Here is a 14,182-nt window from a genome sequence, read left to right as displayed (position 1 = left end):
TATCATTGAGTAAGTCAGTTCTTGACAGTCTGAGGACAGAGATCCAGATGTTCTCCAGAAAACTCTGGAAACACCAGTGAGTCAAGCATGTTCTACAGGTGGTGGTTAGTCCTTCACCATCCCTCTGGGACTGCTGTACTACAAATACACAGTTACCTTCTTTCCCGCTTGGTGTAAGTGAGCCTTGCCACTCAGCACTTCAGATGCTGGCGAATTAGTTACTAGCTTGGAGAGATTTGATGCTTCTTACTCCTGATCTAGGAGTCCAAGTGGACTGTGAGTGGCACTTTCTGGACATCTGAGCCTTCCTTTTACAATACAGAAGGGCAACCCCGTAGCACAACTATCAGAGGTAAAAATCAGAATCATTCTACTTAGTGCTCTACTCTGTTCCCTTGCAAGAGTGAACAGAGAGTTAGCAGGAAGCATGAGCTCAGTGAGCTCAATTTGAACAGACATTTCTGCTTCACTTGCCTAGGCTGATAAATACTATTTTCTTCAACTAGTAATTTTTTTTACATAGTCTTTTTGCTATTCCATTTCTAAGAATATCTGTTTTCTTTGTTGGTCAAAAACCAGGCAACATGCAAACTGAATTGAAAGCATACCAAACTTTCCTGAGTATTCAATATTTTTTTATTTTTTTATGTTTTTTTTATTAATTAATTAATTTATTTAATTATTAAAGATTTCTGCCTCTTCCCCGCCACCACCTCCCATTCCCCCCTCCCGGAATCAAGTTTTCCTCCCTCCTAAGCCCAAAGAGCAAGCAGGTTTCCCTGCCCTGTGGGAGGTCCAAGGACCACCCACCTCCATCCAGGTCTATTAAGGTGAGCATCCAAACTACCTAGGCTCCCACAAAGCCATTACGTGCAATAGGATCAAGAACCCATTGCCATTGTTCTTCAGTTCTCAGTAGTCCTCATTGTCCATTATGTTCAGCAATACCGGTTTTGTCCCATGCTTTTTCAGACCCCGGGCAGCTGGCCTTGGTGAGTTCCCAATAGAACATCCCCATTGCCTCAGTGTGTGGGTGCACCCCTCGCGGTCCTGAGTTCCTTGCTCATGCTCTCTCTCCTTCTGTTCCTCCTTTGAATCGTGAGACTTCAGTCCAGTGCTCCAATGTTGGTCTCTGTCTCTGTCTTCTTTCAGTATTTTTGTTTCTTCAGTGATACTGATGTTTTACAATGCTCTTTTACATGTAGACTTCAGTCAGACTGAGAGAAACTCGACTGCTTTTGTAACCATCCAGGCAGGAGGAATGAAAATATTCTAAAGTTACTGGTTCCTTTTTGTTTTGTTTGTTTATTTGCTTGTTTGTTTGTTTTTCAAGTCAGACTTTCTCTGTGAAACAGTGCTGACTGTCGTGGAACTCACTCTGTAGACCAGGCTGGCCTCAGATTCACAGAGATCTGCCTGCCTCTGCCTTCCAAGTGCTGGGATAAAAGCCTGCACCGCCGTCACCACCTGGCCTTGTTCTCTCCTTTTGGCTACCAGACTACTGAAACAATGGTCCCCAACGGGTTGGAATTTCTCCTGGAAATTTGGAATTGCTCCTGAAGTCTGGTGCCAGCCATAGAAGGAATGTCTCTCCCAGTAAGAGATTTCACATAGTTCTAACTACCTCTCAGACTGCCTGGCCTGCAAGACTGGGGCTGGCACCCACCTCTACCAGAACTGCTGAGCTATGCCTATCTCCCAGTCCATATTCACACTCCACGGCTAGACTTAGGATGCAAGGACTGGACTTCTTGACAAGGTGGGCAACTGAACCCATCTTCTCTCTTTTATTTCTTGTCTCTTTAATTGCCCCATGGAAATTTGTTAGGGCTACTGGGGTCCAGGCTCTGACCCTAACATCTCCACAAACGTCTTCAATTTTAATAATCATCACACAGTCACAGGATCTTTTCCTTATTTAGAACCTTCGCTCCAAAAATAAACTTGAAGATTCAAAGTGCTGAGTTCAAAAACCATGCTTATGATCTTGAGAGACAGATGGGATCTGGCTGGACTCGAACAACCAGAGCTGGGGCTAAAGAGGACATAGGTATGGAGGAAGGGAAGGTTGTGGCTCTCCTTTTCCATTGTTCCTCTGCTCTTTCCACACTGGGATCACCAACTCTTCCTTTGGTGCCCACACTCCTGAAAATGTGCTGTTTGGTCAAGAGGACGCTCTGCTCTGCTAGGGCGAGACTCATCTCTTGTTTGAAAATAAAGAACTTCCTGCCCCACAGTTTTCATCAGGATTATTTCAGAAGAAAGAAACTGCTGGCCTTGCAGAAGCTAAGCAGGTACCTCGTTGCTCCCCAGAGCCAGATCAAGTAGATGAAAGGTCAGTCACACGCCCACACCAACAGCCCGGCCTGCACCGCCTGGCAGCACAGTCAACAAGGGGAAGTTTAGTAGGTGAAGGGTCACTCTTCGGCAGTAATAACTTTCCACACATCAACTCTCAGGCATCTCGGTTCTGTTTGTGGAACCAGAGCTCTCTAGGGGAAAGGTCACACAGACCAGAAGTGGCCCTAGAATAGCCCATGCCTAATTCCGGCAGCTTCCAAGACAGGAGACTAAGCTCATACCCCATGGCTTTTCTAAATTCTGCTGCCCAAGTGGAAAAACAGATTGTAAAGTGGTGGAGGGAACACCCAGTACCGACTAAGAGGAAGAGAACAGCCTGCAGGCTCACAAGTTTATGTTAGGTAAATAGTATGCATAGCAGAAAGGGGGAGAGATTCCTTTTAAAAGTCCATTTCCATAAATGAACCTGTGGGGCTTCTTATTACTTGTTCAAGACCAGAGCAGCAGTTGGTCCTCAGGCAGGGCCAGCGAAGACACTTGAAAGTGTGTCTTAAAAACCTGGCTTAGGAAAGCCAGCAGAGGCATGGAGCAGACTGTGTTCCACACTGAGAGCTGTGTTGAGCAAACAAGCCATGACATCAGTTTCTAGATCATGAGTGGTGGGGGCTGGAGAGATGGCTCTAAGATTAAGAGAATCTAGTGCTCTTCCAAAGGACCTGGGTTGAATTCCCAGCATCCACATGGCAGTTCACAACTGTCTGTAATCCCAGTTCCAGGGAACCCGCCACCCTCAGACACACATGCAGGCAAAACATTAATGTTCCTAAAATAAAAATAAAATTAAAAAAATAAACAGAAACAGAGGCGAGAAGTATGATGAGATTTTTTAAATCAATACTTTTCTTTCAGATCTATGTGGACTGATATAAGATATAAGATCTCTGTTCAAGATTCTAGAATAAAAACTGGGGATCTCAAGGCTCTCCCTTGCTCCTGGCACTACAGAGTTGCCTGTTAGATTTTTTTGTTTTTGTTTTTAACAGGCTCTAGGTTCTATAGGACATGGAGGTCTGTGTTTGGGAGGCCACCATGACATTGTTTTAAGAGAGACCTTGCAAACAAGCTTCCATTCAGACAAACACGAACTGCCACCCTGTAAGTTGTGGATTGATCACGACCAACATCCCGCGATGAATATATTCAAAAGACAAAGACCTCCTAGCTCACAGCCCAGGTGGAAATTTACCCGATGTAAACTCCACTGGAGGAAAACTGGATCAGCTAAGATAGTCATGTTTGCTCTTCATATCTGAAATTACGGGGTTGTGGGCAGACTGTCCTTGATTGGGGCAAGGATGGGCAGCTGGATGGACTGCACTGTGAGAGGATGGGGAATGAGTACTGAATAATCACATGACCAGTGCTAGGGAGAAAACCTAGAGAAAGAGATGGAGGTGGCAATGGTCTACTTTCTCCATTAGTTACTGTCCTCTTATTTTTCTTTTGATTTTCTTTTAAATGACTGCTTCTGAGTTATGCTTTGATTGTTAATGGATATTACATTCAAGGGTGCAGTCGAAGAGTTTATGCACTACAGCAACTTGGTAGCAGATTGGAGGCCACTCTTCTTAGCCATATTTACAAGATCTTCAAATGGCTCAGCTTTCCATATCTTTCCTCCATATTTCTAATGAACCTCTTACTTTCCTTCTGTCTCAGCACTGAAGAACTAATATAATATATTCTGTCCTTAAGAGTAAGGTATCTAATACTTTCAATATTTTGATTTATAGAAGAATTTCTCAAAGCCAATGAATAATAGCATTTGCCCTTTCTCAAGAAGGGAAGATTTGCTATGTTCTGGCAACCAAAGAAATAATTAAGCTAATTTCTCCACAGACCTTGGAAAAAGTGGCAACAAATAATGGATTTGTCCTTTAAGAAACATTTTAAACAAGCATCACACTGTCTACAGAGCCATTTAAGACAGTTCTAGATCAGCCATCGGTTATTTTTCTCATTAAGGCCATGTTTATATTGCTCTGTCTGAGTATCGTAGGAGACATATCAGATAAACAACACTGGAAAGAACTGGTGAAGTATTGATTTTTTTTCAGTCCACAAGTTTACTAAGTAGGTGAAAAATAATCCGCCTTTGCTGTAACATTTTCCTTAGGTCTTACCGGCAACCAGCACTTGCTTTTCCTTTAGCAACCAGTTTAATTACTAGAAAAGCCAAGGACATGCTGCCAAATTAGACCTCCTAGCAGAACATCAGGCTCATTTAGGTGTGAATGCTTTTACCTTGTCACCCCCACACCTTCAACATCCTACCCCTCACCCCAAGAGTACACTTCTGTGTTCACACTACTATTAACCGCAAAGGGTGGCTATGGGGACCTCAGCAGGCCTTGCATCCCAAACTGTGTGCCTTTAAACCAACAAGTGCAGTGTTTCATAACAGGGAAAGATGGGTTGAGCACAGAGAGATCCCAGGCTCTTTATCTCTTTCTTTTTTGTAAATTTTTTTTCTGAAATTAAAATACATTTACATAGTTCCTCCTCCTCTCTTTAAATATTTACTGACCAAGAAACTTAGGGAGAGAAAAGTCATTCAGTTATCTGACACAGTTTCCCCTTGAATAAAGCATTGTCTCAGACGACCTCTAAGGTCTTCTTATTTTACCGTCTCACCCACTCCCTTCCCCACAGGAGGAGCCTGAATCCTTATTACCATTCCTTGATTTGTGTTCACTGAGCATAAGTCACTTCTCCAAGCAGGAACATCCTTACAGCATCCCAGGCCTATGGCTGTCTCGTTGCTGCTAGACTCTGAGTAGGAAGTGATCTTCATAGTTTTGCAGTGTAGCCAAAACTACCATTAATTTTCCTCCCTTGATTTTTTTTAGATACTTGTCACAGAGATAAAAAAAAAAAAAAAAAAAAAAAAAAAAAAAAAAGCCTTGGCTAACACACTCCTACAATGTCTTCACCTAGCATTTGGGAGATTCTTGGGTTCCTGTTGCAGAATAGTCCCAATTTGTTTTGTCATGAAAGAATGGGTATTTGCTTCCCATGAAGGACGTGGGGATTTGGAACAGACTCCCTGATCATTCTCTAATGCAGTTTTTAAAAACTTAATCATTTTAATTATATATATGAGAGGGTCTGTGTAAGTGAATGCAGGCGCCCTTGGAGGTTAGAGGCATTGGGTCTTTCTGGAGTGGCACTGAGGGTATGTATATTTGAGCCATGTGATGCTGGGCACTGAACTTGAATCCTCAAAAAGAGTAGTGTGTTTTCTTAATGAAAGCCATCTCTCCAAACCCTCTAAGGTAGTCTTGAATCTTGCATGCGTATTGCAGGTGTGAGAATGCTTCTAGGTGCTGATCATTCATTGTTATCAATGATGCAGGACCGAGAGGACCAAATGGCTTCCAGGCATGAACATGCTAGGTTTCAAAAATTCCTACTCCAGAACTCCCAGTGTCTTTATGGAACATAAAATGACCTCTCACCACTCAGAGAATTTTTTTAATTTATTATGTATACAATGTTCTGTCTGTGTGTATGCCCGCATGGCAGAAGAGGGCACCAAACCTCGTTACAGATGGTTGTGAGCCACCATGTGGTTGATGGGAATTGAACTCAGGAACTTTGGAAGAGCAGGCAGTGCTCTTAACCGCTGAGCCATCTCTCCAGCCCCCACTCAGAGATGTTGTGAATAAATTTTCTTTTGAATTAAGATAGTACAAGTCAGGAATAACTATAGATTTACAGACTAGCTCTAGAAGCTGACAAGGAACATCATTCAGGAGATTATAATCAGCATCACTTCCCAAAGCTGGCCTCTGACACCACCTGCAGCCGTCTCTATCTCATAGACTTACAGTCACACTTGGCGGCAGGGTCTCCCTTGCTTCTTATTCTTTACACCATTTCCTCAACAGTGCTTACCAGGATTTAAGTTTGGGTTTACGACGCAGTAATATTGTGGTTTTGGTTGAGCTTGCTGTCGATCTAAACCCCAATACCTGGTCTCCACAAACGTAGACACTTAAGTGATTGGTGCTTCAACCTTAATAAGGGCTTTTTCCTTAAATCTCATTGACTTTTGCCTGCCCCAAAATTAATGAATTCAAATTTCCGATGTTCACTTTTTTAAAAAAAACCAACTTGTATCATATGAAATTTGACAATTCTGCTATTGTCATTTGACTAAAGGGGAGGGACAAAGCAAAGCTCTGTGTGAGCTCTAGAAACCATTTCTGTAAGAAAATTTGAAGGAAAAGTATCACGCTCAAATGTGGATGGGAAATTATGCATTATTAAGTGTCCTTTTGGAGATTTAAAATGCATATATATTGATAGTTATAATTCTAAATAGAATTTAGTTAACCATCTATCTCTAGACAGATAGCCTGGGCTGTGTAGGAAAGGTAACTGAGCAAGCCAGTGGAAGCAGTTCAGTAAGCATTTCGCTATCCTCTTCTGTCATTTCGGCTTCAGTTTTTTGCCTCCATATTTGTGCTTGAGCTCTTCCTGGCTTCTTTTGATGGATGATGGATTCTAACCTGTAGGCCACAAACCCTTTCCTCTCCAGGTTATGTTGTTTATCACAGCAATAGAAAATAAACTAGGAGAATATCATTTGCTTAGGCTGACTCTCTTAGTAAGGGTTTCCATTGCTGTGAAGAGACTCCTTAACCATCATGTTCTTATAGATGAAAAACATTTATTGGCATGGCTTACATTGTCAGAGATGTAGTCCATTATCATCATGGTGAGACATGGTGGCATGCAGGAAGACATGGTGCTGGAGAAGGAGTTGAGTCCTACATCTTGACAACAGGAAGAAGTCTGAGATGCTAGGTATGGCTTATGCATATATGAGACCTCAAAGCCCACCCCTATAGTGACACACTTCCTCCAACAAGGCCATACCCTCTCCAACAAGCCACTCCCCCAATAGTGTCACTTCCTATGAGCTTATGGAGACAATTACATTCAAACTACCACACAGATAAAAGTAAACTTTTATTTTGTGGTAATTCCCAATGTGAAATATGTAGATAAGTTATTAAGTCTCTGAGGTCTACTGGGCGGGCCACAGAGACTTCCTTCATAAATTATCTTTTGTTTGTGTGAAAACTCAAACCTCAAATTTGTTTTCAAACCCTCTTTCAAGATTGGTATAGTGAGTTTGGTAGAATTATCTCAGTGAATATTTGAGGGCTACGGCTACTCCATCAGCTCCCTATCTCCAAAGTGTTCTCTTTCAGTTCATGTACTTGGTCTCATTGATGACACACACACACACACAAACACAAACACACCAATAATGAGGGGCATTAAGACTGAGACTTCTTGGAGAAATCAGACTTCAAAAACTAACTTTATTTGATTTAGTTGAACTTTATTTTTATTTACATATATTTTTGAATCTCATGTTTCCTAGGCTTACCTCAGACTCACTACGTAGCTAAAGATGACCTTGAACTCCTGATGGTTCTGCCTCTATTTAGTAAGTGCTGGCATCACAAGCATGCAAGCTATACCCACTTCAGATGGTGCTGAAGCTTGAACCTTTGACTTTTTGAATGCTAGGCAAGTATTCTACAAATCAAGCTACAGCCCAAACCCACAAAATGGGTTTCTTTTAGGCATTTTATTCTAGTAAACTCATACCTTGAAATTTTGACGAGTCATAATACATATTATCATATAATCTACCAAATATCATAGCTTAAGATTAGCTAAAGAATGCACTGTGGAGCATTAGCTGTCTCCTTGAGATTGTGACAACTGTGAGCTGGAGCTGGCCTCTGCTATCCAACATCTAGAGAATGTCACATCCCATATTGCTAGCAATGAAGAACTTCAGTCAGAACTGAAGCAATTTCTATTGAATGTACACTGCTTTTGCATGACAAACTCCCACACTTGTTAGGGTGAGCTGTCCTAAGTGGGAGTTGGGTAGGTGAATGTACACACATACATACACACATATACGTACATAGTACTTTGAATATACATTATTTTTTGTCTCTGTTTAAAGTTTTCATTTCTTAGTGTCTTTGATAGAAGCTTAGAATTTTGAAATCTAATTGTTTATTTAGTGTTTCTGTTCTTATTATTATCTAGCCTAAGGACTCTTTGCCCACCATGTGGTAACTAACACAGAAGTGAGTTTTCTTTTGTGTCGACTCATCTCAGTCACAGTGTCTGAGACTGTCTCATTCTTCCCTCTGCTTCTCACACACTCAAGAGTAGTTGTCTGAAGAAGCCTCTAGTTGTTGAGGCTCTACCCTGTCTATTATGGTAAGAAAATTGAAGCCTCTAGTTGTTGAGACTCTACACTGTCTATTATGGTAAGGCAATAGCTGTGCTCAATTTCAAAAGATCAGAGATAACATTACAGTTTCTAAACCCTTAAACTGGAACAATGCTAAGGGCCTTCCTTAAGTTCCTTGCATAAGGCTCCCTAGGATAGTATTTATCAAATCACCTTGGGGGTTAATTCAAGGCACAATCATCTCTTTCATCTACTTGCTTACTTGTTTTCCAAATTATCCTCCCATATGCATTAGACTATATGTTTTTTATAAAGGTCACCAGTGAGGAATGAATGAATGAAGGAATGGTCTTATGGTTTCTGTTGCTGTGAAGAGACATCATGACCACAGCAACTCTTATAAAGGAAAACACTTAATTGGATCTGGTGTTAGCAGTCAGGCATTATGTAGGCCTGCCCTTGGGGACCTAGAATACTATGTCATCAACTATAACCACTCCCTATGAGCATATGCTTGCTAGCATTTCAGGCATTGTGCTAACCTACCCCAGGGTCCTCAGCTGTAGCCACTGAGAACATTTCCGGGATGCATGTATTGTCAGCATTCAGGCAGATACCTGGCCAGCCCAGGGTCCTACAGCTACTATATCACTACGTTGTCTGTGTGCATGTGCTACGTTTTTGCACAGTCTCTGTGTGCATTCACTAATCCCCTTTTAAAAACCCATTCCCCTTCCTTTTTCCACTGCTCCTCTGAAGAGGCAGGCTGGCGTTTGTGCCTCTCTGTTCCAATTCCCCTCTTATCTCTTTTACCTAATAAACCTCCGATGTGAGAGTTTGTTGTGTGGCATAATTCATCCTTGCCTTCTCTCTTTTAAATTATAACCCCTGGCTTCCAGTGTCAGAGGTTTAGCCCATATTGTCATGGTGGGAAGCAAGGCAGCGTGCAGGAAGACATGGTGCTGGAGCAGTAGCTGAGAGTCCTACACCTGGAAGTTCTACTGCAGGAAGAGAGTGACACTGGGCCTGGCTTGAGTACTGGAAACTTCAAAGCCCGCCCCCAGTGACACACTTCCTCCAACAAGATAACACCAACTCCAATAATGCCACACCACCTAATAGTGCTACTCTCTATGGGCCTTTCTGAGCCATTTTCATTCAAACAACCACAGAATGAAGGAGTCAGTAGGTCCAAGTTGCAGTGTGACTGACCCTAATGACATGAGTTTGGGATTTGTATTTCCTACTGCTTCAGACTGGAAACCTTCCCTGTAACGTTGACCCACTACCACACTGTATTATCCATTAAGTTACTCTGTGGTATAAGGCCTTTGTATGGAATTGGAAAGTATGTTATTTTAAGATGAGACAAACCCTCTCTTTCTCTATTTGAATGAAAATTGGAATCCTCTGAAACTTTCATGTTCACTCTTTCCTGGATAAGGGAGGATTCAGGGTAGCACTAATGGGGAATTATTGAGAAGATTGCTTTTCTCTGTAATTTCCTCTCCATCCTTTTAGATGGGTAATTAACAACAGAATATTGGGTTTCTGAGATTGTTGCCTAGTAGCATAAGGTCAGTTAAAGCAGACCTCCTGGTATTCTAGGAAAGGGTATCTTTTACTGGTGTTTATCGTTCAGGTACTGCAATTCACACTAGGTGAAAATTGGCGTGACAGCTCTCAGCTCAGTTGTAGCTTAGAAGAAAACAGATTCTGTTTTGCTTAAATTGTTTTCGATTGACTGGGTAAGAATAAATTAAAGGTCCTCATAGGTAATAGCTTCTGAATTCAATTAAAAATGTCATCAGGCAGCTACTTTCTTTTTTTCCCCCCTGAAAGTATAGAAATGATATCAGGCTATCTAATTTATTTATTTATTTATTATTTATTTATTTATTTATTTATTAAAGATTTCTGCCTCCTCCCTGCCACCACCTCCCATTTCCGTCCCCCTCCCCCAAACAAGTCCCCCTCCCTCGTCAGCCCCAAGAGCAGTCAGGGTTCCCTGCCCTGTGGGAAGTCCAAGGACCACCCACCTCCATCCAGGTCTAGTAAGGTGAGCATCCAAACTGCCTAGGCTCCCACAAAGCCAGTACGTGCAGTAGGATCAAAAACCTATTGCCATTGTTCTTGAGTTCTCAGTAGTCCTCATTGTCCGCTATGTTCAGCAAGTCCGGTTTTATCCCATGCTTTTTCAGACCCAGGCCAGCTGGCCTTGGTGAGTTCCTGATAGAACATCCCCATTGTCTCAGTGTGTGGGTGCACCCCTCGCGGTCCTGAGTTCCTTGCTCATGCTCTCTCTCCTTCTGCTCCTGATTTGGACCTTGAGATTTCAGTCCGGTGCTCCAATGTGGGTCTCTGTCTCTGTCTCCTTTCATTGCCTGATGAAGTTTAATATTCAGGAGGATGCCTATATGTAAGGTCATGCTCAACTTCCTTAGCGATCAGGGAAAAGCAAATCAAGACAACTTTAAGATACCATCTTACACCTGTCAGAATGGCTAAAATAAAAAACACCAATGATAGCCTTTGCTGGAGAGGTTGTGGAAAAGGGGTATACTCATCCATTGCTGGTGGGAATGCAAACTTGTGCAACCACTTTGGAAAGTAGTGTGGCGGTTTCTCAGGAAATTTGGGATCAACCTACCTCTGGACCCAGCAATACCACTCTTGGGAATATACCCAAGAGATGCCTTATCATACAACAAAAGTATATGCTCAACTATGTTCATAGCAGCATTGTTTGTAATAGCCAGAACCTGGAAACAACCTAGATGCCCTTCAATGGAAGAATGGATGAAGAAAGTATGGAATATATACATATTAGAGTACTACTCAGCAGTAAAAAACAATGACTTCTTGAATTTTGCATGCAAATGGATGGAAATAGAAAACACTGTCCTGAGTGAGGTAAGCCAGACCCAAAAAGAGGAACATGGGATGTCCTCACTCATATTTGGTTTCTAGCCATAAATAAAGGACATTGAGCCTATAATTCGTGATCCTAGAGAAGCTAAATAAGAAGGTGAATCTAATTGATTTTTTTTATGAAGGTTTTTGATGGACAGATTGAGCCAAGCTCTTCCTCTGCCTCACTCACACTAACACAGGAATCAGAAGAAATGTGCAATTGCCTCACCATGGGAAGACTCTCGGTTAAAATCTTACATGCCGGTCAGTTAATCCTTTTGTCCACTCATTCACATACTGATTTATTGAACAAATATACATCTCTTGACTGGGCTAGGTTTCACTACATAAAGATTCAATACCTACCCACCTGGGATTTTGTGTTTACTCATCACCCTGGTTTTCTAGGCTCTAATCTTAAAGCAATCAGGGCTGACAGATAGTTAAGTTCCCAGAATGATGGGCAATGTATATTGTACTTTAGATGAGAACTAAACAGGAGGGAAGAAGAGATGGAGGAAGGGGAGAAAGGAGGAGGATGTCAAGACCAGGGGATTAAAGACACAGTCCCTTATATTTTCTTCATTTGGGAAATTGTGGGATGTTGGGTAGGAGCAGGTTGGAAACATGCATGCCCATCAGGTATGTCTTTCTTTTTCTCTTTTCAGGACAAGTAAAAAGGACTCTCTTATCCAGGGTTGTGAGGGTGAAGAATGCAGGCCCATTTCCACCTTGTCTGACAGTCAGAGTTTGGAGGCTGACAGGCATAATTATAGCTTCTAACTCAGGAGGTGGTTGCCTGGCTCTTTTGAGGCTAAGATAGCCAATGCCATCCTGACGGGTGGTCAGGATATGCACATGTGCTTCTGCTCCTATCTTTTGTAACTGTGAGGTCGCCTAGGGAAGGGCTGTCTTCAGTGTCTGTGACCTAGAGTACTTGACTTGGGGCACCTGGCTACAGGGAAAATAGAATGCTAATGATTGGATGTTTCAGGGTTGATTGTGAGTTATCCTTTTGTACCATGTTAGTAAAGTCTTTTGTAACCTTATCCCCAAGTTTACATTGGGTATAAAAGCTGTGGAAAAATAAACGTGGGTGAATTACAGTCACTGGAACAGCCTCCCGATACTTTCTGTGTTTTCTGTCTTAATATTTTTATGTGTCTTTTTATTCTTTACTTGGATTTTTTTCAGTTCCCATGCCCCTAACCTGATGCACATTGATGTGAATTCATGCTGTCATAAACTTTGATGCTAATAAGTAGTTTGCATTCTGGGTAAACAAAGATGAAAAATAAGTGATACAGGTACAACAATTTGTTGCTATATATATATATATACACACACACACACAGGAATTTCTCTTTTGATAAACAAAATCTCTTAAGCATTCCTATAACATGGGGTATATATGAAGTTAATATTTAATAGTTACATGAGGATAATTCTTCTGGTTTCTTACTTAAATGTCGTTAGACCTCGTTTTGATCAATGAAGCATTTACAAGCTCACTTTGGGAAGAAAAGAACAGATTAGTCCCACTAAATTGAAAGAATTGTGATCATACAAAGTATAATCTCTAACTACAATAAAATTATAAATGAGTATCAGAAAGCAGTTTATACTATTCCTAAACATATGGATGAAAGTTAAAGAGACCATTTAAGAACACAGGAAAATTAGGAAATCCATTTTATTAATGGATTTTGTTTATTACAAAAATGAGATGAAGTCATCATATATTAATAAAGAACTCTCACAAAACAACTACCTTACTTTCTACTTTAAAATAAGAAAAACAATGAAAAAACTAATCTTAAGACAAAAATAATAAGGAAAATAGCAAAGATAAAAAGAAATGAATGAAACAGAGAATGAAAAATCATTTAAGTCAAATATGCTAGTTCTGTAAAACCATGAACAAAATTAACTACAGTCATCCAGAAATCTGCAAAACGTTATTGAAAACAATTTGAGTTAACATATAAAAGACAAAATATCCTGTGTATGTGGGTTAGAAGAAGTCTTCATGTTGGTAAGCTGGCAATGTATCTGAGTTATCTACATATCTGCAAAAGTGATAAACTGGGCTAAACTTTGCATGGAAATTCAATGAACCTAAAATAATCAAGAGCGTTGAAAAACAAGTCTCTCAACTTCAAGTTGAGATGGATACAAGTAGTCAGAGCAGAAGCTGTACTGCTGTAAGAATGGACGTATGGCTCAAGTGGCTAGAGCAGAGACTCACTAGTACCCCTCTAACACATTCGCAATCAGTTGACAGAGTGGAAAGAGTTAAGTAGAGGAAAACATAGCTATTTCAACAATAACACTGGAATACCTGGCTGATGACCCTCCAAAGAGTGGAGTTGAACACATATATTTCACACTACATAAAAATTAAGTAAAAGTGGAATTAATTTAAGTATAAGGACAAAATATATAAGACATACAGAAAGCTTGTCATTATAGCCTTGGTAATTATCTCTTAAATTTGATACTAAAAGCATAAACCACTAAACATCAATAATGATTATATTATATATATATATATAACATATATAATAAAGATTGAAACACACACACATACACACACACACACACACACACACACACACAGAGAGAGAGAGAGAGAGAGAGAGAGAGAGAGAGAGAGAGAGAGAGACGGGTGTC

Source organism: Chionomys nivalis, chromosome 1 (genome assembly GCF_950005125.1).
Source record: "Chionomys nivalis chromosome 1, mChiNiv1.1, whole genome shotgun sequence".
Taxonomy (NCBI): domain Eukaryota; kingdom Metazoa; phylum Chordata; class Mammalia; order Rodentia; family Cricetidae; genus Chionomys; species Chionomys nivalis.
The sequence above is the reverse complement of the archived record's forward strand: the minus strand, read 5'-3'. Positions refer to the sequence as shown.